This window comes from Oryctolagus cuniculus, chromosome 10 (genome assembly GCF_051225735.1).
Source record: "Oryctolagus cuniculus isolate XC-2025 breed Fujian yellow rabbit chromosome 10, ASM5122573v1, whole genome shotgun sequence".
Taxonomy (NCBI): domain Eukaryota; kingdom Metazoa; phylum Chordata; class Mammalia; order Lagomorpha; family Leporidae; genus Oryctolagus; species Oryctolagus cuniculus.
The window spans coordinates 26356353-26382265 of record NC_142876.1 but is presented as its reverse complement, the minus strand read 5'-3'; the positions used below and the strand labels follow the sequence as shown (position 1 = coordinate 26382265).

Below are 25913 nucleotides of genomic sequence, written 5' to 3'. Positions count from 1 at the left end.
ATCTTCTCCTTCCCCCAACACAAACATAGACATGCTTATTCGTGTTTTCTCATCCCTTTCTATATGTTGTTGTAATCCTCCTCTCTCTCGGCTCCTCTCAGAGCAGTTTCTCCTCAGGGAGGGGTAAGTTGGTTTCATGAGTTCACAGGGGCTGAACAGCTTCAGACCCCATGCTTCTTCCCATGGCTTCTGCAGTCACTGCAATTGGAGTTTTCAAAGTTACCTACCACACTTTTGAAGAAAGGCTGTTTCCTGTTTTGAAATCTTCTTGTTCTCAGGTTCATCAGATAACTTGTTGATTCTCTCTGCTTTCTTCCACACACATGCTGGTAACATCCTAACCTGCTGATCTTCATGTTTCTTCTTACAGTGGGTTCATATGAATACTCTGTCACTCAATTTGTTGAAATTGCCACACACCGGTTATTAGTTGTGCTGTTTAATTCTCTATTTTTATGTAAGGATTCTGGAAGACCATAGAATATGAACACCAAATGTCATCTTTCCAGAATTCTCCTATCTATTTTTTCATTCAAAATGTTTATTTTATTTAACAACTACCACTATGTAAATGTCAGAGGTATAAAAATGAATATGATGCTACACTCTATTCAAGGAACTAGCATAAGACTGAAAGCAAGCTTTCAATTCTGTAGCACATTTCCTTCAGATGAAAATTTAATTGATTTGTAAAGTAAAAATATATATATTAAAAATCCATATTTCATAAATGTACAGCTCAATGAATTCTCACAAGGTGAACAAACTCATGTAACCAATAACCACACTAAGGACTAGAATATTGTCAGTGTTTCATCGGCTTTGTTTTTGCTCTCTTCCCTTCCTTATCTCCCATATGAGCAACCATTCAAAGCTTGGGTTAGGTTTGCTGATTTTTTTTTCTTTATATGATTGGAATCATACAGTATGTATATATTTTGCTTCTCCCAGTGTAATATCTGTTATTGTCATAATTATTGCTAAATATAGATGTAAATTGTTTGTTCTCATGTCTGTATATTTCCCTATGTAAATATATGACAATTCATTCATCTGTTCTACTGGTTATAAGCATTTGCAGGTCCCATTCTGATACTATTATGAGTAATGCTACTATGAGCACTCTAGTATGTGTATTTTGACAAACTAATGTGCATATCTTTATTGTGTACAATAAATATTTTGTGTAGAACAGGATTTATGCATATAGTCAGCTTCGTTGGATATTTTCAAGACTTCTTCAAAGAGATCATGCTGTCAGATTGATTTTATTTTTATTTCCTTTTTAAAAATATTTATTTATTTATTTGAAAGCCAGAGTGAAGGAGAGAGAGAGAGAGAGAGAGGTTTTCCATCAGCTGGTTCACTCTCCAAACAGCCACAATAGCCAGGGCTGGGCCAGGCTGAAACCAGGAGCCAGGAATTACATCTGGGTCTCCTACATTGGTGGCAGGGCTCAAACACTTGTGCCGTACTCCACTGTATACCCAGGCCATTAGCAGGAAGCTAAATTTGAAATGGAATAGCCAGGATCCCAACCAGTGCCCATATGGGATACTGCCAACACAGAGGGTGGTTTTACTCACTATGCCATAATGCTGGCCTCTCTCAGTTTCAATTTCATTCAGAGCTATGGGAAGTAATATGTGTTATATGAGCATGGAGAAGATATGGCCAACATCTCTTGGGAAAATTATTCTGGGAACTTTTTAAGAGTAAGACAGCAGAAATAGGCTAGTTTGACTACTATGGAAGATGATAAGGGATTAGAATATAAATGGAATAAGTGGAAAGGTATGGATATGAGTCATTCTATGCTAATAGAGCCTTCTGAACATACATTGGAGAGAAAAAATGGCAGTTTATGTAGAAGTTTGAATGGGGAGAGGATGGTAAGCTACAAAAGTCTGTTAATGTGCAAATATCTCATGGCTTACTTATACAAATATACTTCCAAATTTTTTTGGAAAATAAGTTTATTTGGATACAAAATATTTTTATATTATTTATGTATTTATTTGAAAATCAAAGTTACACAGAGAGAGAAGGAGAGGCAGAGAGAGAGGGAGGTCTTCCATCTGCTGGTTCACTCCTCATTTAGCTGCAGTGTCCAGAGCTTTGCCCATCCGAAGCTAGAAGCCAGGAGCTTCCTCCAGGTCTCCCACATGGGTGCAGGGGCCCAAGGTCTTGGGCTATCTTCTACTCTCAGGCCACAGCAGAGAGCTGGATCGGAAGTGGAGCAGCTGGGTCTCTAACTGGCGCCCATATGGGATGCCGGCACTGCAGGTGGTGGCTTTACCCATGCAGCCACTGTGCTGGCCCCACAAAATATTTTTAAACCCATGCATACAGGGTATCTTCAAAAAGTTCATGGAAAGTATGCATTACTATGAAATTTTTCATGCATTTCAAAACTTTTGCCCCAAAATTTATTCTTTATTCCAAATTTTCCATAAACTTTTTGAAGTATCCTCGTATACAACTCCATCCTCCTCTCTTAACTCCCCTTCCTGCAAGTCCTGAATTGATCCACAGGTTTCCCTGAACCAGGCACATTGAAAAATAAGGGAGCACATTTTTTCACATCTAACTACTAGCACAGTGATTTCAATAACATAGGGTCACAATAATATAAAACACCCATTGAGAGGAAGCTGCAATTACTGCTTTTCACTTCACACTACTGTATCATTTTTATTTTATGTCACATACAACAAGTTCTTTAAAGGAACTAATCGAGACTGACAGTGCCTGGGCTGCAGCTCTTCCCTTGGAGGCAAACAAGTGAACACCCACTTCTTTATGCCTCAGCAGAGTTTCACCCACCCAGATCCCTGTACTAAAAGCTAAAATGCTCTCAATTCTAGTGGCCCAATTGTGGCATTTTCCCCAGCCCTTCCTCCACTGTGAATAAGAGTCAAAGTGTTCCCTGATGGCCTAAGAAAGGCATATGACACCACAAACTCCACATCTTAAATAAGTCTCACTTGGAAATTCAGTTTGCCTGTTTTCTATAGTTTTCTTCCATCTTCTAGCACTGATGAAATTTGCATGTGAACAGACTCTGCCTCTTATGGGCCCATCTGTTCTTGCTGTTAATTTTTCACCTGGAGCCCTAATTATAACTGATTCCAGACAGAAATGCTTGTGACGTCATTGTAAGGAGATTAGGATTTCAGGTGGGAAAGAAGGTGCTGAAGCAGATGGACATCATCTGAGCAAAGATCCTGATGTTTTGTAAATAGCTACTGCATAACAATAAAAGAAATATTGCACAGGGAAGCAAGGAAAACAACACCTAACTAGACAGCTTTTTCTGACTTACCACATGGTACCAATAGTACAGTTATAAGAGATTTACATGTATGATAAGCACATTTTGAGTAAGCCTGACATCCCTAAGGTCAAGCATACTAGAGTAGATACCCAGTGGGCTTACAGGTTAACAGAGGTCTCTGACTCCAATAATACTGCCTCCCAGGAATAGCCAATGCAACAACACAACATCTCTAAGATTGTTCCAAATCTGACTCCACATTCTAAGCATATATACATATATATATATATATATATATATATATGCGCAGGTCAGTCTAGGCCAGGAAGAGCTAACATAGGGTGTCTAAATAGTTGAAAGGGCCATGTTTTTAGTCTAAGCACCATACCTCTATTTTCAAGGGTAAAGTTCTAAGGAGGGCTTTTCCCCCCTACTTGGTGAGTGAGACTTGATGCAGACCCTCATTCTCACAAGCAATGGATTGTGGAGAAGCAAACTGTACTGCCCTCCCCTGCCCTCTAGGAATCCAGTGAATGGAACTAAGGATTCCTTGTCAAGAAGATGTGTCTTCTCTCCCCATTGTAGACAAAATCTAGTGGCTATTCTGATGGCAGAGACACTCGAAGAGAAAATATACTCAAACAACTTCTAAGTGTTTAAAGAAGTTGAGTTTTTTTCTTGACCATTGGAGAAAAAATAGCCAAGAAGGCAATGAATCTCCACAAGTGTAAGTGAATCAGCACTGACCCCATGAGTGGTTGTTGCCTTCTATTCTCCCAAAACCTGGTCCTCAGGTTCTCCCACTCATGGTATCAGCTATATGTAGACCTGCCTCTCATTAATGACAGTCAAGAGGAAGCCAAGTTTGCCTTGCCCATGAAGAGTAAATAGTCAGGTTATGGCTTCCCCCATCCTTCTGGATGGAAACATCCTTTTGATGAATATGTATAAAAATCAGACACATGCTCCCATTTCAAACAGCAATAGAGTACGAATAATTGTTGTAGTATTGCTTACTTGAATCAGACAGCTTTATATCTAAGTAACACTGGCTTCAACTACCAATGGGGATAATCTCTTGACCAAAGATAAAACTTTTGTTTTAAGAACCGGCGCCTTGGCTCACTAGGCTAATCCTCCGCCTTGCAGCACCGGCACACCGGGTTCTAGTCCTGGTCGGGGCGCTGGATTCTGTCCCGGTTGCCCCTCTTCCAGGCCAGCTCTCTGCTGTGACCAGGGAGTGCAGTGGAGGATGGCCCAAGTACTTGGGCCCTGCATCTCATGGGAGACCAGGATAAGTACCTGGCTCCTGCCATTGGTTCAGTGCGGTGCGCCAGCCGCAGCGGCCATTGGAGAGTGAACCAACGGCATTTTCCCCAGCTTTTCCCCAACGGCAAAGGAAGACCTTTCTCTCTGTCTCTCTCTCTCACTGTCCACTCTGCCTGTCAAAAACTAAAATAAAAAAAAAAAAAACATTTTTTTTAAGATGGCATTTGTTTGGCTGGCACCTAGACCTCACCAAGAAGAGAATTATGTCAGCAACCTCTTGCCAAGACTGGACTGGAAATAATATAGATCTGCACAGACAGGTTCAGACGACAGACAGACATCACTAAACATAGGGAAGGAACATGAAAACAGAGCAGAGACCACCTTTGCAAGAGATTGTGGCTAATGCCATACTTTCATTAGATCCCTCAGCTGGCAAATAGCTAATAAAATCCAGAATATGTGCCCCCACGATCTATCTACATAAAATAGAAGACAAAAAAGTAAAATCCAGGTATGCTGGCTGATTTAAGTATCCAAGTTTTAAAAAAAATCAATCCAGGGGGTAGAAACTGTGTAGTTAATACATGTTAGCAGATACATTCACTTATGAGATTCATCTTCCACTGACTGTCAATCAAAAGCACTAGCTTTTCTTGCCAATAGATTCCTAGTGTCACCTTACCTATGATAGATTCTGGCTTTAATACCGTTGTTTTCTTAATTGCTCTTTGACCTCTCCAAGATGTTAGAATAAAACAGTTTACATTTCAGGATAAGAGCAAGTATAATTGAATGTAGACTGTCCTGAGACTTTAGTTTTATCAGCACAGCTTCTCAAAAAAACCAGTGCATTGGTTTCATAGCCATGAAATATTTTGATTTCTTTCATAAAAATTGGATCAGGAGTTGGCTGACTTGAGCACATTGACCAGATTAGTTGACTGCCTATTTTTGGGATTAAAATTTTAATGGAATATAATCCTATCCATTTCCCCCTCATCATTATCTATGTTTGCTTTCATACAACAATGGCATACTGAATATTTGACAGAGATATTATGCCTTATGAATGCAGACATATTTGCTAGTTGCCCCTATAAAGTAAAGCTTCCCAACTTAGAGGGAACCCCTCCAGTTGTAGAGTTAGTGAACTTTCCCATAAAGTTCCAGTAAGGAAGTTGTAAGTCTCCAGCTATCTTTGAATTTTTTCTCCGTGATTTGTTAGAAAGCTTCAGGTTTAAGGGTTAGTAGATCTACTTTGAAATTTCAGTTCCATTACATTATTTTTATGATTATGGACAAGTTTCAGAATTTCTCTTGACATCCTATAAAATGAGTTTCAAAATGCTTGTTTCATAGGCACTGGATGTGAATGATTTTATTATCCTATATCATGTCCATCCATATTGCAACACAACGTTCTTTATGCTCCATCTAGTTTAACATTTTGGTGGACACTGGGTTCTTTCTCATTGCGTTATAGAATTCTTTATGGGGAAGTAGGAATGCATTCAATGTGAAGGTGAGTTTCTCACCTATATTCTGAGAACATCTGTATGTAAGCAGAAAGCTGATGTTTCTTAACAAGGATTGACCCCAGACATCATTTTGTAAGGGTTTTTATTAATTTTTTCCCAAAAACCCAAACTGTTCTTCTCAGAGAAAAGAAAGAAAAAGATTTATGCTCCCATATTGGGATTCACAACCCCAGCCTTTCTGCTGATGGAAAAGATGTGTCAGCACTGTTTTGACAAAAGCCTTCAAACAAAATATTCTTGTTCTCTTTTTCATAGACATTTGAGTAGAAATCAAAGTGGAGAGCAATGTATTTCCCTTGGATATCTGCATAATGATCTCAACCTAATGAATCTGTCTCAGCAATTTAGTGTTTTGTAAATAACTGAGAGTGCCCTAGAAACAGTCACAAAACTTTGTTCATTTATCCTTTATGATAGCCTTTAAACATATGCATCAGATTTCTTTTTGCAGAGTGTAAGACATGGACCAAAGCACTGATCATCTAGCAGAACTGACTCCATCCTTATTGGAATAGTCCTGATTCGCTATCTAAAAAAATGTGTTTATTCTTACTGAGTCCTATCTTCCATATTCTATTAGATAATCTAATTAGCTGTGTATACAACTTTCAGACATTTGTATACTGCCATATAATAAATTTTAAGAGTATAACATGTATGCAGTCCACAGCAGTGAATGTGTCTTATTTATCTTGTCTTGAAGTTGGTTGTTATGATTTAAAATTTTATTTTCCAATGGAAAAATATTAAGTAGCTTACTAATTTATAATTATTCATTTTAACCACCAGATTTCATTTCTCTAGAGAATGTAGATGAATATTAAAATCTACTTAAACCTTTGTTGTCTTATAATGCCATTTTTTTTCCACAGGGCGTATTTTAATTTTGGAGTTTCAAAAAATATCATGGTTAGATATTGTTGATGGAATTGATAATAGACTAATCGAGAAACACTGTTGTACCAATACTACTGGCTCAAAGCGGCTGTCCACGAATTAGTAGAGCAGAGAAAATAAGAGCATACACATTTTACAATGAAATCAAAGTGAATTTAAATTAAAATTCTGTATGATGTGGCCAAGTTACCATTTTCTCAAACCTCCATTTATTTATGTGTAGAAATGGAAAGATTTACTGCCACTTTGGGTTGTGATGAAGATTAAATGAAATCAGTAGAGTGCCTGCTGTACAGGAAGAACTTAACAAACGTTCATTTACATAATTTCTTCCTTCCAGAAAATGTCACGTGAAGATCAGCTGAAAGCATTCCTGGGGACCCTGAGGCTGCAGTTGGGTTGGGAAGCAGTTTCAAAGCCCTTCCACCACGTCTGAACTCCCTTGAATGCTCACCACAGCCAATTCAGCCTATGGGGTGGGAAGAGAAAGGCTGGGAGAAGTGATAATCACTTGTACCCCTGTGGGTTTGTGTCTTCCCCTGTGTGGCTTCCTCAGCCACTGTGCTTGTGCCCCAGGCTGCTCTATTATGAGTTTTGACTGCTGTTTCTCCTCCAGCTGTGCATCCAGGAGGGTCAACTGCAGAATACCAATCTCTCTGCACATGGCACAAAAGCAGCGCAGCATTCTATTAACAAATAGTCCCCAACCTGAGGCTCTGCATTTCCAGCCTCAGTGGCCCAACTGCTTGGAAGACATTGTTCTGGGAGTTCCCAAGGTCCCCTTTGTTATCTGCCTCTTATCAGTTGTATTTGCAGCTTGTCACTCTGAACCAACTAGCTCCACTGCCAAACATTTGACAAAGCATTCTGGCTTTGGATAGTGTTATCTATATTCTCAGCACAGGGAAGTTAAAGCCTGGTGCCTTTGAATATGGGAGATTATGCTTTCATTCATCCAGGAAATACATACATGGGTTATCTCATAAGTCATGGTCCTAAAGCTAATATATCATTATCTCACCTGTCACCTTTTCACAATTTTTTTAATTAACCATGACTGATACAATGTCATGAAATTGCCCATGCTTGCTTCTGTTTTCTCTTTCCACATAATTTCCTTTTCCTTAATCTACATCTCAAATGTTTTTATGTGTCTCTTATCCTCTCAGTTGCCTCTACCTGTGCACCACCACTCCTAGGAAATAGTATGTAAATACCAGTGGAGGGGCAGGTGTCTGGTGTGGTGTTTACATCATGACTTCGGATGCCCACATCCACATATTGGAATGCCTGCCTTGAATTGCCACTCCTCTGCTCTTGATTCCAGATTCCTGCTAATGAACATCCAGGAGAAAACAGATGATAATTGAAGTACTTGGGCCCCTCCCAACCACATGGGAGATCTGGGTGGAGCTCTAGGCTCCTGCCTTCATCCTGACCCAGCCCTGGCTTTTACAGGATTTGAGGAGTAAACCAACAAGTGGAAGATCTCTCTCTCTCTCTCTTTCTCTCTCTCTCTCTCTCTCTTTAAAATGCAATTAAAGGTAAAGGACACATCTCTATGGCACAGGGGACAGATTTGATACTTGCAGCCTTCTTGCTTGTCAGGAGTCCTTCATGTTCTTGTAGCATGGTCCTAGCTTGAATGGTGTATGGAATCTGAGTGTTTCCAGGCATTTTTACACTTACATTTCTTAAGTCATAAATGGGCTTGTAAATTCCTTTCTCCCTCCTTCTGTTTAATAATCATCTTAAATACTTGGACAAAGAGCAGATAATTAACACTTTAACTGATCATGTTATGGTTGCCAGAAGTCAGATGAACTGAGAGTGAACCAGAGTAGAAAGAAAAGGTAGGGATAACAGAATTGGGGACTAGACTAAAGTCAGTTAGAAGAGCAAACATGACTAAATATGTGCCAGGAACAATTCTAAGCTCCTTACACATATAAACATTATGCATTATACCTTTGAAGTAGATACATGAAAAACAGCAGAGTAAGCTCTTTCTAGAGTATAGATTTTGCAGACCAATCACCTGTTTTCTAATCCTGACTCTTCTGTGAGGCCTCAACAAAGTTGCTTAACTCCTGTGTGTCTTAGATTCCTCTTTTACAAAAGGAAGCTAATTATACTTTCATTGTATTGTTCTCTTAGGAATCCAATGTTTCAAACATATTAATGCATAGAACAGATACCAGTGCATAATATTCATTAACTATTATTAAAGTATCTATGCATTAATTAGTCATATTCTCATTTGTACAGCCTAACTGGTGCTATGGTCTATTTCTACCAGCAGCTGTGCATCCTCACTAGACATCCTAGCCCCATGTCTAAGAATAGACCTCTAGAGGTCACTGCCGGCTGCCCTCCTAGTGACTTCGAGGGAGTAGAGTAATCTCACTTCTCTCTTTGCCCTCCCCTCATGCATCCGCAGCACCAGTAGCATCTCACACTCTGTTTAGTGGCAAAGTTTAGCATATGTTTCAAGAGCACTTCAACCTTTTGCATATTATTACCATAAACTCTTAAATCCCTTCTGTTTCTTGAAGCAAATTGGGAGCTAATTAAATGTAATCTTTCTGAGTAAGAGTCAGTTTGGGCTTTTCAGATTGGGACAGTCTCTTTAATAAATCCTTGCTGAGAATTTCCCACTTTCCACTTAGAACTCAACTCCTTCAATTATTTATTAACTCAAGAAAAATACCCATGAAAGATCCCCTAGGCAGATGAACGCACAATGAAATAAGTCCATTTTCTTATTTGAAGCCTTTTGCCATCCTAGCAGCTACCAGGTAAACTATAGAGGTAGTGAAGGATTAAGCCCATTTCTGAATTTAGGTGCTTCCTTAAATCACTAACAAATTGTTCAGCCATTACTTGATGCATAATTATTCCTGTCTTAAGATCATTCTGATTCTTAATTGTACTCATAGAATCCACTGTGCAGGAAGGTGCAGTGGACTGAATATTTGTCTCTCTTCAAAAGTCATATATTGGAAGCCTAATCCCTAGTAATTAGGCCATGAAGTTAGAGTCCTTATGAACTGGATTAGTGCTCTTGTAAAAGGAATTCCAGAGAGCTCTTTTGCCTTCTTTCCACTGTGTGAGAAGGTAATGAGAAGTTTGCTGACTGCATCCTGGAAGAGGGCCATCAGTAGAATCCACCCGCCTTGGCATCCAGATCTGACTGGTTCAACACTAGGAGGTAGATTTCTGTTGTTTACAGGCCACCGAGTCTATGGAACATTATTAGAGCAGCCCGAAATCACTAAGATAGAGGAGAGGGAGAAAACTAACTATAATGCATTGTATCAATTCCTATGATAAAAATGCTGAAGAAAAACAAAATTTTATAATCTAGGGTCCTTATATAAGACTTCTTTGAAGAGATGACACTGAGCTGATCCTTGAAGAATGTGTAGCAGTGAGGACATGACTGATATGGAGGGAAGGTAGCCTACAGCCTATGGTAAGATCAAAAGACCAAAAATTGCACAACGAACTTGAGAAATTGAAAACCTCTTATGCACAATCAGAACAAAACACTGAGAGTTGGTAAACAATAAGGCTACGGTACAGGACATGAGGTTGATCAAGCAGGATCTGAGAAGTCATTAGAAAATGATCAATAGGCACATGTGTGATTTAATCTGTTTTTGGATGGCAAATTTATTTTTTTGACAGGCAGAGTGGACAGTGTGAGAGAGAGACTGAGAGAAAGGTCTTCCTTTTTCTGTTGCTTCAACCCCAATGGCCACTGCAGCCAGCGCACTGCGGCTGGCGCACCACGCTGATCTGAAGCCAGGAGCCAGGTGCTTCTCCTGGTCTCTCATGCGGGTGCAGGGCCCAAGCACTTGGGCCATCCTCCACTGCCTTTCCAGGCCACAGAAGAGAGCTGGACTGGAAGAGGAGCAACTGGGACAGAATCCGGCGCCCCAGCTGGGACTAGAACCTGGGGTATGGGAGCTACAGGTGGAGGATTAGCCTATTGAGCCACAGTGCCGGCCTGGATGGCAAATTTGCCATTAGAACCATTAGGGAAAAAAAAGGAACTGGATTGACATATGAGAGATTATTTTTTTAACTTTTATTTAATAAATATTAATTTACAAAGTACAACTTTTGGATTATAGTGGCTTTTCCCCCCATAACCTCCCTCCCACCCCCAAACCAACCCATCTCCCACTCCGTCTCCCATCCCATTCATATCAAGATTCATTTTCAATTCTCTTTATATACAGAAGATCAATTTAGCATATATTAAGTAAAGCTTTCAACAGTTTGCACCCACACAGAAACGCAAAGTGTAAAATACTGTTTGAGTACTAGTTATAGCATTAAATCACAATGTACAGCACATTAAGGAGAGAGATCCTACATGGGGAGTAAGTGCACAGTGACTCCTCTTTTTGATTTCACAATTGACACTCTTATTTATTTATTTATTTATTTGACAGGCAGAGTGGACAGTGAGAGAGAGAGAGACAGAGAGAAAGGTCTTCCTTTGCCGTTGGTTCACCCCCAATGGCCGCCGCGGCCGGCACACTGTGCTGATCCAATGGCAGGAGCCAGGTGCTTATCCTGGTCTCCCATGGGGTGCAGGGCCCAAGGACTTGGGCCATCCTCCACTGCACTCCCTGGCCACAGCAGAGAGCTGGCCTGGAAGAGGGGCAACCGGGACAGAATCCAGTGCCCCAACCAGGACTAGAACCCGGTGTGCCGGCACCGCTAGGCGACACTCTTGTTTATGATGCCAGTAATCATGCTAGGCTCTTGTCATGACCTGCCAAGGCTATGGAAGCCTCTTGAGTTCACCAACTCTGATCATATGTAGACAAGGTCGTAGTCAAAGAGGAAGATCTCTCCTCCCTTCAGAGAAAGGTACCTCCTTCTTTGATGGCCCATTCTTTCCACTGGGATCTCACTCACAGAGATCTTTCATTTAGGTCATTTTTTTTCCCCACAGTGTCTTGGCTTTCCATGCCTGAAATACTCTCATGGGCTTTTTAGCTGGATCTGAATGCCTTAAGGGCTGATTCTGAGGCCAGAGTGCTGTTTAGGAGATCTGTCATTCGACATATGAGAGATTATTAAGAACACATGAGTTTATGCAGTGACACATTGTCAAGATAGGACTAGGGAAGTGACATTTGATTTTGAGTAGAGGAGGTAGGCTTTAGGTCCACTAAAGTGGTAGAGTCTATAGCTTTGGCCTTGATAAATGTAAATAAATGAGGAGGAGGTTTCTGACTTGGACAGTTTAGTAGATGTTGATGCCACTTGCCAAGATAGCACAATAAGAAGGAAAACAGATTTTGTTGTTTGGGTATAGGTAAATGTATACAGAGGTTTAGCAAGACTGCTTGCTGGTACTAAATATCCATTTTGTCCCTTTATTAAAAAAATTCTTGTTTTCCCCAAGCATTTCTTAAATTGCTTGCAGTTAGATGTGACCATATGATGAAGTTTTGGCTAGTGGCATATAACCATAAGTATTGAGTACTCCCGCACCTGTGCTCTCCTCTCTGTCCCTTATTTCTTCAGTCCCTCTGCTGGGAACGTGAGCATGTCGGCTGGAACTCTGTCATCTCAGGCCATGAGCTGGACATTTGAAGTGTGGAGCAATGAGATAAAGTATCCTGAGGCTCCAGTGACTGTAGAATGATCAATCAAGGTTTGGCCTACCAATATGAAAGAAAAATATGCATTGATCTCATTTAAGCCTCTGATATTAAACTCAGTCACTTATAGCCAAACTTAATCCTGTCAAGTATGTTGAGTCTAAATGCCTATTGCTGGATACATGAAGATGCCCAGAAGGCAATCAGACATAGAAATTTGGAGCTCATAAAAAAGTATACATTAGTAATCACTGCTGGTGCTCACAACAGGAAGATGAGACCTCCGTGAGAAAGTGTGTATTGTGAGAAGAGGGTTCAGCATAATGCAAGGATAACTGCAACGTTGAGTCCTTGGAAATAAAAGAATCTGTAAAGAAAATTGAAAGGGGGGTACCAGAGAATTGGCAGGGAAACCACAACAGAATGTTAAAAAGAGAAATAACAAAGATGTTAAACAGTGTTGAAAAACTGATCAAAGAAGCCAAGAACTTAAAAGTACCCTTATTATGGAGGAGATGATAAAGACCATAAAAACAGCAAACTTAAGGAAACACCTTCCAAATGCTTGTTTTTAATAGAAGGAAATAGAGTAGTAATATACTGGCAATATGGTGTAAAGTGGGAGTTTGCTTTATTTCTTTTTTTCCCCTTTTTAAAATATGGGAGGCAGTTGAGCTTGAGCTGATGCTGAGAAAAGAACCAACTTAGTTGTCCAACATTAACCTGTCTTTCTACAAATCTTAATGAAACTGTATCTTAAATGCAATAATAAGATTTTCACTATTTTCTTATTCCTGGTTTTATACATTCTCAATTTCCTATAATTGGGTCACTGACTTGTCCCATCCTATTCTATTCCACCCTAGCTCACTATAACCCTTGTTTGAGTCTTCCAGCTGCTTCCCCTTATCCAAATCTTGCAGCTCTATTTCCGTGACCACTGCTTAATTTCCATTTAGGCTAATATAGTCCACTTTTGACATATTGCATTTTTGTCTCTATTAATGCAAGCAGTATGTCATATTGGCTTTAGATTCCATGCTTTGGGATCTGAGAAATACAGATGCATCCTGACCTGCTGTATACTTAACACCTGTGTAACATTAGAAGAATTACTTACCCTCCCAAATAACTCATTTTTTTAATTTTTAAAATAGATGTTGAAATACCTTCATCACATGGCTTTTGTAAGGTTTACAGAAGAAAGTGTGAGTAAAGTGCCTAGTACTGTGCTTGGTACAGAGTTGTAAGAATGTGGTCACTGTTGAAGGTTAGAGTTCTACAGGCCATAACATCACATGTGAGAGTCCAAACCCTTTTAACATTAAAGATTCATGTCATAAAAGGAAACCTTCTTGATATATCTCTCCAACTTTTTTCTATACTATGTAATCTAGTCTTCTGTATGCCTTGTCCAATACCTGCAGGGTAAAGCGAATGTGTTTGATTCATTTGTGTTAATGATTTAATTTGCTTCCCCTCCAAATAACCTTTGCATGGCAACAGGGAGATTCTCACTGTATTAATAAAAATAAGTGACTAATGGAAGAATAGCAGGCACTTGGCAGGACCAGGGATCGCCATGCCTCTGAGTAGGGCTCCCCTTCAAGGGTCTGTCACATAAGAAAACCACTTAACCTACCTACTGATAGGGCTGCTAAGGCTATTCTTCTTCTATGGAAGAATTAATATGCGAAATAAATACCAGTTTCTATAGTTTTCAAGTTTTACTCCCTGTCTCTGTGGTTCAGACACTCAGTAGGCACTATGTTTTGAAGAATGCCTACCTTGAAGATAAGGGATGGGAGAGGGGAGGGAGAGTGACAATTGGAAAGCTCATTTCAAGAGGTCAAGAAATTTTCTAGGCTGGCGCCACGGCTCACTAGGCTAATCCTCCGCCTTGCGGCCGGTACACAGGATTCTAGTCCCGGTCGGGGCACCGGATTCTGTCCCGGTTGCCCCTCTTCCAGGCCAGCTCTCTGCTGTGGCCAGGGAGTGCAGTGGAGGATGGCCCAGGTCCTTGGGCCCTGCACCCCATGGGAGACCAGGATAAGTACCTGGCTCCTGCCATCGGATCAGTGTGGTGTGCCGGCTGCAGCACGCTGGCCACGGCAGCCATTGGAGGGTGAACCAACAGCGAAGGAAGACCTTTCTCTCTGTCTCTCTCTCTCACTGTCCACTCTGCTTGTCAAAAAAAATTAAATTAAAAGAAATTTTCTAAGATCATTTGTGTTCTGATGGAACATGTAACTAATTCAACATAATTTATTTTCATTTTTCTCATTGTCTTTTCTGCAATAGTTGCTGTTTTCTTTTTCATTGTCTATGACAAAAAACTAAATGACTCAAACTTTACCTCAACAGCTCAGAGAAAAATAAGCAACTTATTAGTTAACACTGTTGATTAGTATAGTGCCTGCTAGTCTGGTGATGCAACGTCTTATTATAAAGTAAAAAAATATGGTGGTTTAAAAAGAACCTCAGATATGTCAATTGGAAAATACCTCAGATATCATCTATTTCAAGGACTTTTTGAATAAAAACAAAACACTCAGAGAATTTGAAAATTTTACTTAAGCAGGAAAAGGCACAGACACTCAAAATTCCACATAGAGTTTTCAGGGGGTTGTATGTTCTGTGAATCTCATTCATAAACCTCCTGGAGAACCACAGGTCCTAGATTAAGATTTTTTTAAATCAAATACAGCATGTTAATTTTATGGAAAAAAGGATCTGAGGCCCAAAGAAGTTGAAGTCCCAAATCTATGGCCACACAATGCATGGAAGTCCTGGACCAGAATCCAGCACTCAAGATTTCATTCCTACTACCCAAGTTACTGATAAATTCTCATGAACAGGTGAACATTTTATTAGGCCAAAAGCACTCACTAGTCCACATAAAGCTCTATGAGGGAAGATAAATCAACATCTTCCTAATTACTCAAGTAGGGGTTAAATACAAACCAAAACAAACAAAAGCACCCCCTATAATTTTCAGGCTACAACCACAGTCTTTGAAGAGCCCTAGATTTGTTCAAATATATGCCAAAACATGCATTAAAATTCAATGAAGTTATTCTTCCCCCAAGTGAGATTCCAAAACACCTTCAAATCACTATTAAAAAAGCTTATTCTCTGTAACAACAGCAGTGGAGAGAGAGAGATTGTAGACGTCTCCTTTGATGTTCCATTCTAGGACCCAAGGAACTTCAAACTCAGGAATTTATCACTACACTCCCAGACGTGTGTTCAGTCTTTGGATAGTCTGATGCTCCAACTTGTTTGTGCTTACCATGGTCTTCTCAAACTCAACTTGGATGTTTAAAACTTAGAATGAGATTTTGTTTTTTTTTAATGTTTCCTAAGTTATATTGATTGGAAAAGTTTATTTATCCTTTCATGGGGTTTTAAGATTATAGTAACTACTTATTGATGAATTTATGTTTTAGTCATTGTGATATCAGAAATCTGCAGCATATCAGAAAAAAATTTGCAAATATATCATGATTTGTAAGATAGAAATAAGCTTTTCTTTAATTCTAGATTATCATTTTGATGTACTTACACTAGCTCATTTGTATAAACAAATAGGCATGTTTCTCTTTCCTATGGTAATTATACATTTAATTATTGGTTTGTAGAGAATTTTGACCTGAAGTTTCATACTCAGGAAGTATTTATTGTATATGTCTACTGCATGCATAGCTCTATGTTACATAGAGGATAGATGCTTATTTCTGCAACTCTGAATGTGCAGCATTGAAGAGCAGATTGCCTTTCAAGTAGTGCAAACATAAATATGCAAAAAAGATGGTTGAGCTAATGGTTCTTGAGATTGTTACAGGTTGACACAGGGAAAATAGACTATACACTGCTGTGCTGTGGTGAGACAAACTTAGAATTTAGATTCCAGGAGCCATTATTGAATTGGAGGAAGACCTGTTTATCCTTGCTAAGAACACACAGATATCAAGGCTGCTAACTTGTCAACTTCATGGTATAGAAAACAATATCACCTTGTCAAACAGATTGCATTTACAGGAAAGCCAATGGAAAGATGAGGAATTAGAGTCATGGAAGGGTAACATATTATAACCATCCATCTGACTGCCCAGTAGCTAGGGAAAAGGAATGTTGGGAGTATCCAATATATACCAAATTCCAACACTGGGCTGTGAGAAGAATGAGCTGGGAAGAAAATGAACAAGAATCAAGAATGGCTAGTTTCTGTTGTCTTACTGTGTACCAGGCAGAAATGGATTCAGATTTCTTGGGCACTGAAGTGCGTATATTTTAGGAGGAGTCTCCAATAGGAAAAAGAATATGAAACCACAGAAACATAATTAAGTAAAAATGTGAACAATTATTTAAAATGAGGAAAAAATTATGACAAATTCTAAATATACTATGGTTGAATATTTGTCCTCCTGGAAGTCATGAAGGAGCTTAGTCCTCAAGTCTTATGCTAATGATACTCAGAGAGATTAGACTGAATCATAGCACAGGTTGAATCATAGCATAGTCATAGCATAGAGCCCTATGATGGAATATAGATGGCTGTATAAAGAAATAGATGTAGACAAACATATGTGCCCCTCTTCCTTGGCATGTGATATGCTATACTATCTTGGGACTCAGCCAGTCAGACTGCTACGAACAGAGGCTATCCCAATGGGGTCCACCCAATCTTGGTTCGCAAAACAGTAGAACAGCAAAGTAAAATAAATATCTTCTCTTTACTGAGTTAGGCTGCCTGAGATATTTCATTATAGTGATGAAATCTGACTAATACTGGCCACCCTATTTAATGTTATATTTTGTGAACATACTCATCTCATATTCCACTTTAGCCCTGCTTTACCTTTTCTGCATTCACAAAACACTGGTTATTTGCTAACCTATGCTTACTGTGTTCCTATCTTATATCACTACTAGACTGTAAGCAACAAAAGAACAGGGATCATTGCGTTTTTCAGTGATATATCCCAGGAGCCTAGAAATTTCATCTAATTCTAGAAGGTGAACAGATGCTAAAATAAAGAAAAATTAAGTAGTTCCAGAAGATCACAAAGATAGTGGAGATAGAATTTAAACTTAGATAGCCTGTAGCATCTGTACCATTAGCCAGAGTGCAACAGTGCCTCCTAGTGAATGGAGGTAGCGAAGGGAGTGGTAAAAGATATGACCTATAGATGTGAAACTGACACTATGAGAAGCAATAACTTGATCAGCCCTTGTCCTGTCAAGGAACAGCTTACTATTTTAATCTTTTTAATATTTTCTTTTTCTACTTAATACCATTGGTTGAACTCTTTACCTAACATATGATTGTTCTTAGGTATTTAAATCCAATTGAAAATTGATCCCTGTTAAAAATAAGACTGGGATAGGAGAAGGAGGATACAGTTCGGCACACCTTTCCTCGGACATACCCTGAGGGTGTGGCTAAAACTTGCCATGGGATTCCAAATCCCATTAAGTTGGCAGGTACCAATGCCATCTTACTAGTTAAAGTGATCAGTTTAAGTTCATAACTGATCATAAAGATAGAATTAAGTGTTAAAGGGATCACATATATAAGACCAAGTGTCTGCTAATAATAATTGATAGAATTAAAAAAAAAAAAAGGAGAGAATGATCCAACATGGGAAGCAGGACACACAACAGACTCATAGATGGACAAATGCCCTAAACAGCACTCTGGTCTCAGAATCAGCCCTTAAGGCATTCAGATCTAGCTAAAAAGCCCATGAGAACACTTCAGGTATGGAAAGCCAAGACACTGGCAAAAAATGACCTACATGAAAAATCTCGGTGAGTGAAATCCTGGTGGAAAGAAGGGGCCATCAAAGGAGGTACTTTTCTCTGAAGGGGGGAAACAACTTCCACTTTGATTGTGGCCTGGTCTAAATAATGTCAGTTTGTGGACTCTAGAGGCTTCCATAGCCTTGGCAGCTCATGACAAGAGCCTTGGGTGGTCACTGATGTCATAAATAAGAGTGTCAATTGTTAAATCAACAGCAGGAGTTACTGTGCTCTTGCTCCCCATGTAGGACAGCATAGGACCGCTATCCTTAATGAGTTTACTATGAGAATTAATGGCAAAACTAGTCTTCAAACAGTACTTTATACTTTGTGTATCTGTATGGGTGCAAATTGTTGAAATCTTTACTTAGTATAGAGTTGATCCTCTGTATATAAAGATAATTAAATATGAATCTTAATGAAGAATGGGATGGGAGAGGGAATTGTAGGTGGGATGGTTTGGGGGTGGGAGGGTGGGTATGGGGTAAAGAACCGCTATAATCTAAAAGTTGTACTTATGAAAGTTATATTTATTAAATAAAAGCTTTCTATTAAAATTTAAAAAGAAAAATATATATGACCCTGGAGACTGGTGACTAAATTGAATTGCATGCTCACCCTAGGTTTCTCACCTTCAAGTTCAACCCCAAATTTAATAGAAAAATGTTCCAGTATTCAAATAAGCACCAATAATCATGGAGTATAGTTACGACTTCATAATTGTTTTCCCAAGCATTGATATTTTCCTCCTTTGTCAGGTCACTTTGTGTATTGTGTTTTGTCCCTCTGTATGGCTCAATTACCTTTATCAGAAGAAATGTGATATATTGGGTTATTCTGTGCTAATCACAACTGTAGTCCCAAACACATTATAACAATAGTGCATTGTTTGGGAGATCCAGAAAATTGGATAATGCTTGAGTGAATTCTGGTGGAAAAACTAACTGCTGAGGGAAGTCAGTGCCAGAAGGTACATCTTATATCTTTAATTGAGAAGTGAATTAAGAATCTATAAAGGCTATAAGAATTCTTTGCTGTGCCTTAATTATCTCTGACCTTAGAGGCAGGTGAGTATATATTAATGAGGAAAAATTGTCCAGATGTGTCCTTGGGCTGAGAGGAACCATTTTGAGGCTATTGTTTTGATAACCCACCCATAATTATACACGTGTCTGCATGCACTCAACCCCGCACACACCAACAGTGTTTCTGGACTTGGACTTGTACTAAAGCCTTGTATCTAGTCTCTCTGCTTCCAGCTTTTATCCACATAAGTCTTCATAAAACTACCTTTCAAGAATCTGAAAGCATTCCACTTCTTTTCTAAAAATCATCTGGCATGCCCCTTACCCTACAATAGAAAACACATCTGTTACCATGTGGCAACCAAAATCATCCAGTCTGGGCAGACTCACTCTTTGCTTCATTCCCCTATGTTGTGTTCTATTCCCTAATCACAAGGCATTATTCAAATATTCCCTGCCTTAAGACACCTTTGCACTTTTGTTCTCTGCTAAAGCTACTTTTTACCTCTGATTCTGTGTACACAGATGACACCCAGCTTATGAGAATTGGCTCAAATATTGATTCTGGGAAGCCTCCTAATCAGATTTCACTCCCCACCAACCCTCGTCAACACACAAGCACATACAAGTCACATACTGCAGAAAAAATGGTTTTCTCTTCTGTAATTCCATGGGACATTGTTCATATAGGTGTTAAAACATTTATCAGACATGAACAGTGAGATATTTAGGAGTATCTCTCCTTACTAAAAGCTAAGTCTATGAAGGAAGGCTCCAGAATCTCTTCCTTTTTGAATGTGCAGTATCTGCCAGTTCACTGACCTTTTAAGTTCATTTTGTTTTATTGAATTGCATCAATGGAATTGTGATACGCTCAGTGTGATGCACTTGTTATGCTTCCTTGGCATGAACTACTCAGATTAAGGAGGCACAATCTGAACCTGCTGATATTTTGAGCCCTGTGTTCAGATCTGTGAACTATCACAACTTTACAAGGGACATTAAGATCAGTAAGCTATAAAACTCTCAAAACCCTAGGGACAAAAGGACAGAATCATCTGAGAAAGAAGAAGACACCTTAGTTGGGGTTGTAGAAGGCAGGGGAAGCTGAGTAATATTACACACACACACACACACACATATAATTAGAATATATTTTTAGAAATTTGTAAATCCACCACAAGAAAGCATTGTGCAAGTAATTTTTGTCTTATTGTGAATAATAAATTCTTACTACATCAGTTTACCATAAAAGTAACAGGATGTCTCACAAAACTATAGCTACCTCATCACCTGATGTTTTCAAGTTGAATCTGATTCAACACCTGTTGGGAAGGTTGTGGAAGAGGTTCCCATACAAGGTGAACTAGATGACACTGAAAATCTTCCAATGCAAGATTAATGCGTAGAAAAGAAAAAAAAAATGTGAGAATAGAGATCTTAACTACCTTTAAAGTTGTTTTGCTTTGTGTTGTTTCCTGTAGAATGGAGCAGGCTGGAGAACTTTACCTCAGCGAGCATGGTCCTGTCTGTATTTTGTGATTTCTGTCTGTCCTCTGTTCTATGAAGGTAGAGTCTCTAGGAACTGGAAAATCCCTTTCCTTGCTCTTGGACATGATGAACATGTCTCTGAGCGTCTAGTCTGCTCTAAATCCAGAATGTAATTTGAAAGCTGATTTGGAGAAGTATAAATCCAGGAGCAGAAATCAGGAGTGGAAGCTTCCAGGGATCCATCTCTCTAACCACTGAACTTGCTCATGTGGTTGGATGAAGAAACATTTATGGAGCCAAGTTTCCACCAAGCACTGGTTCCATCTAGGGACCACCAGCTTGTGTGCACTGCAGACACTGGGCCAGCCCTCCTGGCCTTAATGCAGATGGAATAATGATACTATAGTGAATGTTTGGGAATCATAGTGATTCAGGGGCTGCATGGTTTGTTTTTAAAGCACTTTAGTATTTGCTACATTGCCTTTAATCAATAGTCAGCATAGCAAAGAGTTTTTTTTTTTTTCTTTAACATAGCAAAGAGTTGTTAAAAAAAAAACAGCTAGTGATGGAAGAGGGGAGAAAAGAAGAGATATCTCTTTGGTTGCTTTTTTTCACATATTCTCTTCAAAACGATATCACTGCAAACTCTGGTAATACTGGCAAAAATAAAAACCACTAGTAGTATATGAAAAGAAAATAAGTAAAAACAAAACAAAAAAATGCCTAGCAAATATGATGAAAGCATTAAAGAAATGTTTTCCCTAATGATGTAACACTTCAACTTTTCTCTATGGAACATTTTATTAAATGTGTTAGCATGGTTTCTTGGGGTCTACATGCCTAGGAGGCTTTAGGGAAGCAGAATACATTTAACAAGAACATGACTATCTTGTTTTTCCCCCCTTTCATTCTTATGGGACTTTGGAAATGGCACTTCTTTATATAATGCAATGCGGTGAGTGTGGGGTAAAGTCCCATCTGCTCCATGAGAATCCCTGAGCAGCTTGCAGCATTGGAGAATACAGGACAGAAAGTAAGATTACAAGAAGCCTGTAGTATTGATTGAGACAACAGCTACAACAGCAAAACCCAAGAGTCTCTCCCAATAGGCATGGAGGCAGCAGCAGCTAGGGACTGTTCAGAGGGATTAGAGAAAGGCAGGAGATCCGGTATCCTGCCCTCTGCCTTATAGGCACTTGGCAGGGAAAACCTCCCCCTCAGGGGAGAAACCAGCTTTCTCTTTACCCCGTGTTTCTGTCGCCCAAGAACAGGATATAGGGAACAGTGATTGATATCAGGGAAATTTATTTCCCACATAGGTATTACCCTGCTTTGTCTGTCTTGTCAATATTCAATAAGTAGACTTAGGGAAGGTTCACATAAGAAAAAAAAAAAAAGCTGCTGAGAGCTGTTGAAATTTTAATCCCTTAACATTTTTCTTCCTTTTCTTTATTTATTGTCTATTTTCAATGTCCTTGAGTAAAGGGGTTGAATAAACCCCCTTCATTGGCAGCCGTTCAAATTGCTTCATCTCGTAGCATGACCAGGAGAAAACCAACAGTCATTTTTCAAAAAAATTGTGGGAGTTAGTCATGATTTTAGAAATTAAATGTTTGGCTTTAAGACGAGAACAATACTAGCAAGATAAATGATGGCTCAGGGGTTAGCACAGAAACAGCTCTCTGTCCACAACTTCTGGGACTCTTTATTCCTCTGGTCCTGTCCCAGGACCCATGGCCAATGGTCCGCTCATGTATAATTATGGATACCGGTGCTCCCAGGTGGTATTTACTTGTTTTCTTCCCTGCCCTAATGAGCCTTCACATGTGTCCTAAGGTGACAGAATTTGCCATCCTTCCTCACACATTGGAGTCTTTTGTTCTATGGGACAGAAGGGAACAGGAGGGAGTCTGTGCCTTCTCCACATTTCTGCTCTACCAAGTGAGACTTCTCTCTTCTCCATCACTACTCTCCATCTTTCTCGTGAGCACCCAATGGTACATGGAGAAGAATGCTTCAAGTATGTACAAATTCGTGTCAGGTCTGCTGCTCCCAGGATTTTATATTCTCATGCTAGCCCACAATCTTCAGCAAATTGTTTAGAATTTAACTGGCTTCTCTTTATCAATGTGTAGAATGTCTGGCAGTGCCCACTCCAAGTAAGTGCATATTTGCTTCCAATCTCTTCTTGATGTGTCCTGTCTCTTTTTTACATTTCTAGATAATTGGTTGCTATGATTCCTCAGCTCACTAATAAAATCCAGACAATTGTTAATTTTCAGATTGTCTGGTGTTTTGTTTCTTTTTGTTGTAGGATGGGACTACTGCTCTTTTTAGCTTTCTACAAGTGTAAGACAAAAATAAACTGATATGTTTATCAAAAACATTTTCAAGAGCATATTTTAAAAGAATACTTTCAAATTGCAGATCATCAGGGAGATTGGAGCTGTCCTAAAAGCCATGGTAAAGGAACTAGAAGCATCTAAACGGAAGGTGAACTGTCTGAGCAGAGAACTCTTCAAATATTCTCAGGGCACCCACTGGGGAGAAAGATTTAGACTCAGTTTGTAATGGCTAAAGAATACTACTACAGGAAGGAGAAGTCTGCTCCCTAAAAGGGGAAAAAACTTCCTCCTACCAAAGACAGCTATTAAAGCTGAGTGGAGTTTCGGCTTGCTTATTTAATCTTGATGTCATGATCTCCCTGCTGTGACACTGGAAATGGCAGAGTTGAACTTGCATCAAAATTTTTCTGGAGCTTTTAAGGATGACTTTAGCATTCAGGAGTTTGGGGCAGATGGCCGCAGACAAAACTTTCAACTTGTAATTTTGAGGAACAGAGACTGGAAGGGTGGTGGCAGAGCAAGGATAAGGTACACATCTAGATTTCCTCAGTGGCTGTATTGTGCACCAACTCAAGTTTTCCCTGCAAAGAGTGAAGCTGATTTGCTGACACCTCTGTGTCCTCTTTCTAGAAACAATAGAGCCAGAAGCTAAAAAGCTTCTGTGATACTACAAATGTCTCAGTTATATTTATATTGTAAGACAGAATAATGAAATATCCCCTGTTTAAATTGTGTAGAGGGCACTTTGAGCCAGTTTAAAAAATACACAAATGAATCTAGCCCTGTTGTGAAGCGAGCAATGCTGAGTTCCAGCCCCATTTCACATCTCTGCACCCTCGCAATTCTGCTCATTCTCTTTGCCCTCCTCTCACTGTAACTCTCCTCTTCTATAGGAAGACTCACCCTTAAGTTCTCACGTGGCTTCTGGTAGTTCATTGTTTATCGTTTAGCAATGGGCTTACAAATATCTGTTTTGCAAATATATTAGAGGGGAAAGAATGGTAAGTGACACATCTTCTAGTGCAAAATATTATACCTCTTCTAAGCATAAGACAGATTCTGCATGAAACCATGAACTTCAAAACCTCTTGTGTTACAGTTTACTTCAAGGCACAAAAATCAGCATGTAACTAGCTAATATTGACATTGTCTAGGTCCCTTCTCCTCCTCCTACTCGAGTTTCCTATGGTGTGACTATTTCTCTGTTCTCTACATTTGCTGTGGAAGGATCCCTAGAGAGTTCTCCAAACTGAAACTGGGGAAAAATGGAAATTTATCTGGTTTTCCATTTTTAGATCATATGGTTAGAGCTTTGACTGGAAAAGAATTTGAAATTACCAACCAAGATCCAGTTACTGCAGTTTAAGTAATTCATCAGTAGTTCATATTTCTCATTTCTACAACTTTCTTAAAAATTAGAGTTGACTCATGTTTAATTTTTTTACAAAGAAATGCTTTTTCTTTTGATTCAATTTTTGTCAAAAGTTTTTTCTTTAAATTTTATTTAAGTTATACAAGTTTCATGTATTTCATATATACAGATTTATGAACATAATGATACTTTCCACCTTATCCTCCCTCCCACCCACACTCCAATACTTGTTCCCCTTCCTCTCCTATCCCACTCCACTCTGAATTTTTACAAAGATCTATTTTCAGTTTACTTAATATTGATAAGGTTAACCATACACTAAGTAAAGAGTTCAACCGATAGGATGAACTTGGGGCCAGTGCTGTGGCACCGTGGGTTAATGCCCTGGCCTGAGGCACTGGCATCCCATATGGGCGCCGGTTCAAGACCCAGCTGCTTCACTTCCAATCCAGCTCTCTGCTATGGCCTGGGAAAGCAGTGGAAGATGGCCCAAGTTCTTGGACCCCTGCACCCTCATGGGATACCTGGAAGAAGCTCCTGGCTCCTGGCTTTGGATCAGCTCAGCTCCGGCCATTGTGGCCAATTGGGGAGTGAACCATCGGATGGAAGACCTCTCTCTCTCTCTGCCTCTCCCCTGTCTGTGTAACTCTGACTTTAAAATAAATAAATAAATCTTTAAAAAAAGAAAAACACTGCTCCTCAATTGAACAGACAAGGGCTGTAAACAATCATTGAATCTCAAAATGTCCACTTCACTCTAATACATTATATTTTATATACTCAATCGGTTACTACAGATCAGGTAAAGACTATATCTGTCATTTTGTGACTGGCTTATTTCACTAAGTATAATGCTTTCCCATTGTATCAATTTTGTTGCAAAAGACTGGATTTAATTTTTTTATAGTCAAATAGTACTCCATAGTGTACACATACACCATAATTTCTTTATCCAGTCATCAGTTGATGGACATTAGGGTTGATTCCATATTTTATTTGTTGTGAATCAAGCTGCAGTGAACATGGGGTACTGTTTTACTGTTGAAAGTTTGACTACATTGTGTTGTGGTGAAGATCTTACCTGGCCATGTCTATTAGGAATTCTATGTGCTTTCTGTACTTGGATGTTCCTTTCTTTCTCTAAATTGGGAAAGTTTTCTGTAATTATTTCACTAAATAGGCCTTCTAATCCATTCTCTCTTTCCACACCTTTAGGAACTCCCAAGGCCCATATATTGGGTTATTTGATAGTATCCCATAAATC

General features: G+C 39.3%; 1 long non-coding RNA gene across 8 annotated transcripts in view; it reads left to right on the top strand.

Annotated features, from left to right (window-relative positions):
• Positions 1–25913, top strand: part of LOC149123713 (uncharacterized) — a 593545-nt gene that overhangs the window by 428951 nt on the left and 138681 nt on the right. The window contains exon 7 of one of the 8 annotated variants that reach the window (XR_016214008.1): positions 7325–8931. The exons of the other annotated variants lie outside the window; for them this stretch is intronic. This is a non-coding gene — a long non-coding RNA (uncharacterized LOC149123713). Of the gene's footprint in view, positions 1–7324; positions 8932–25913 lie in introns of those variants that run through there. 8 annotated transcript variants of the gene reach the window in all.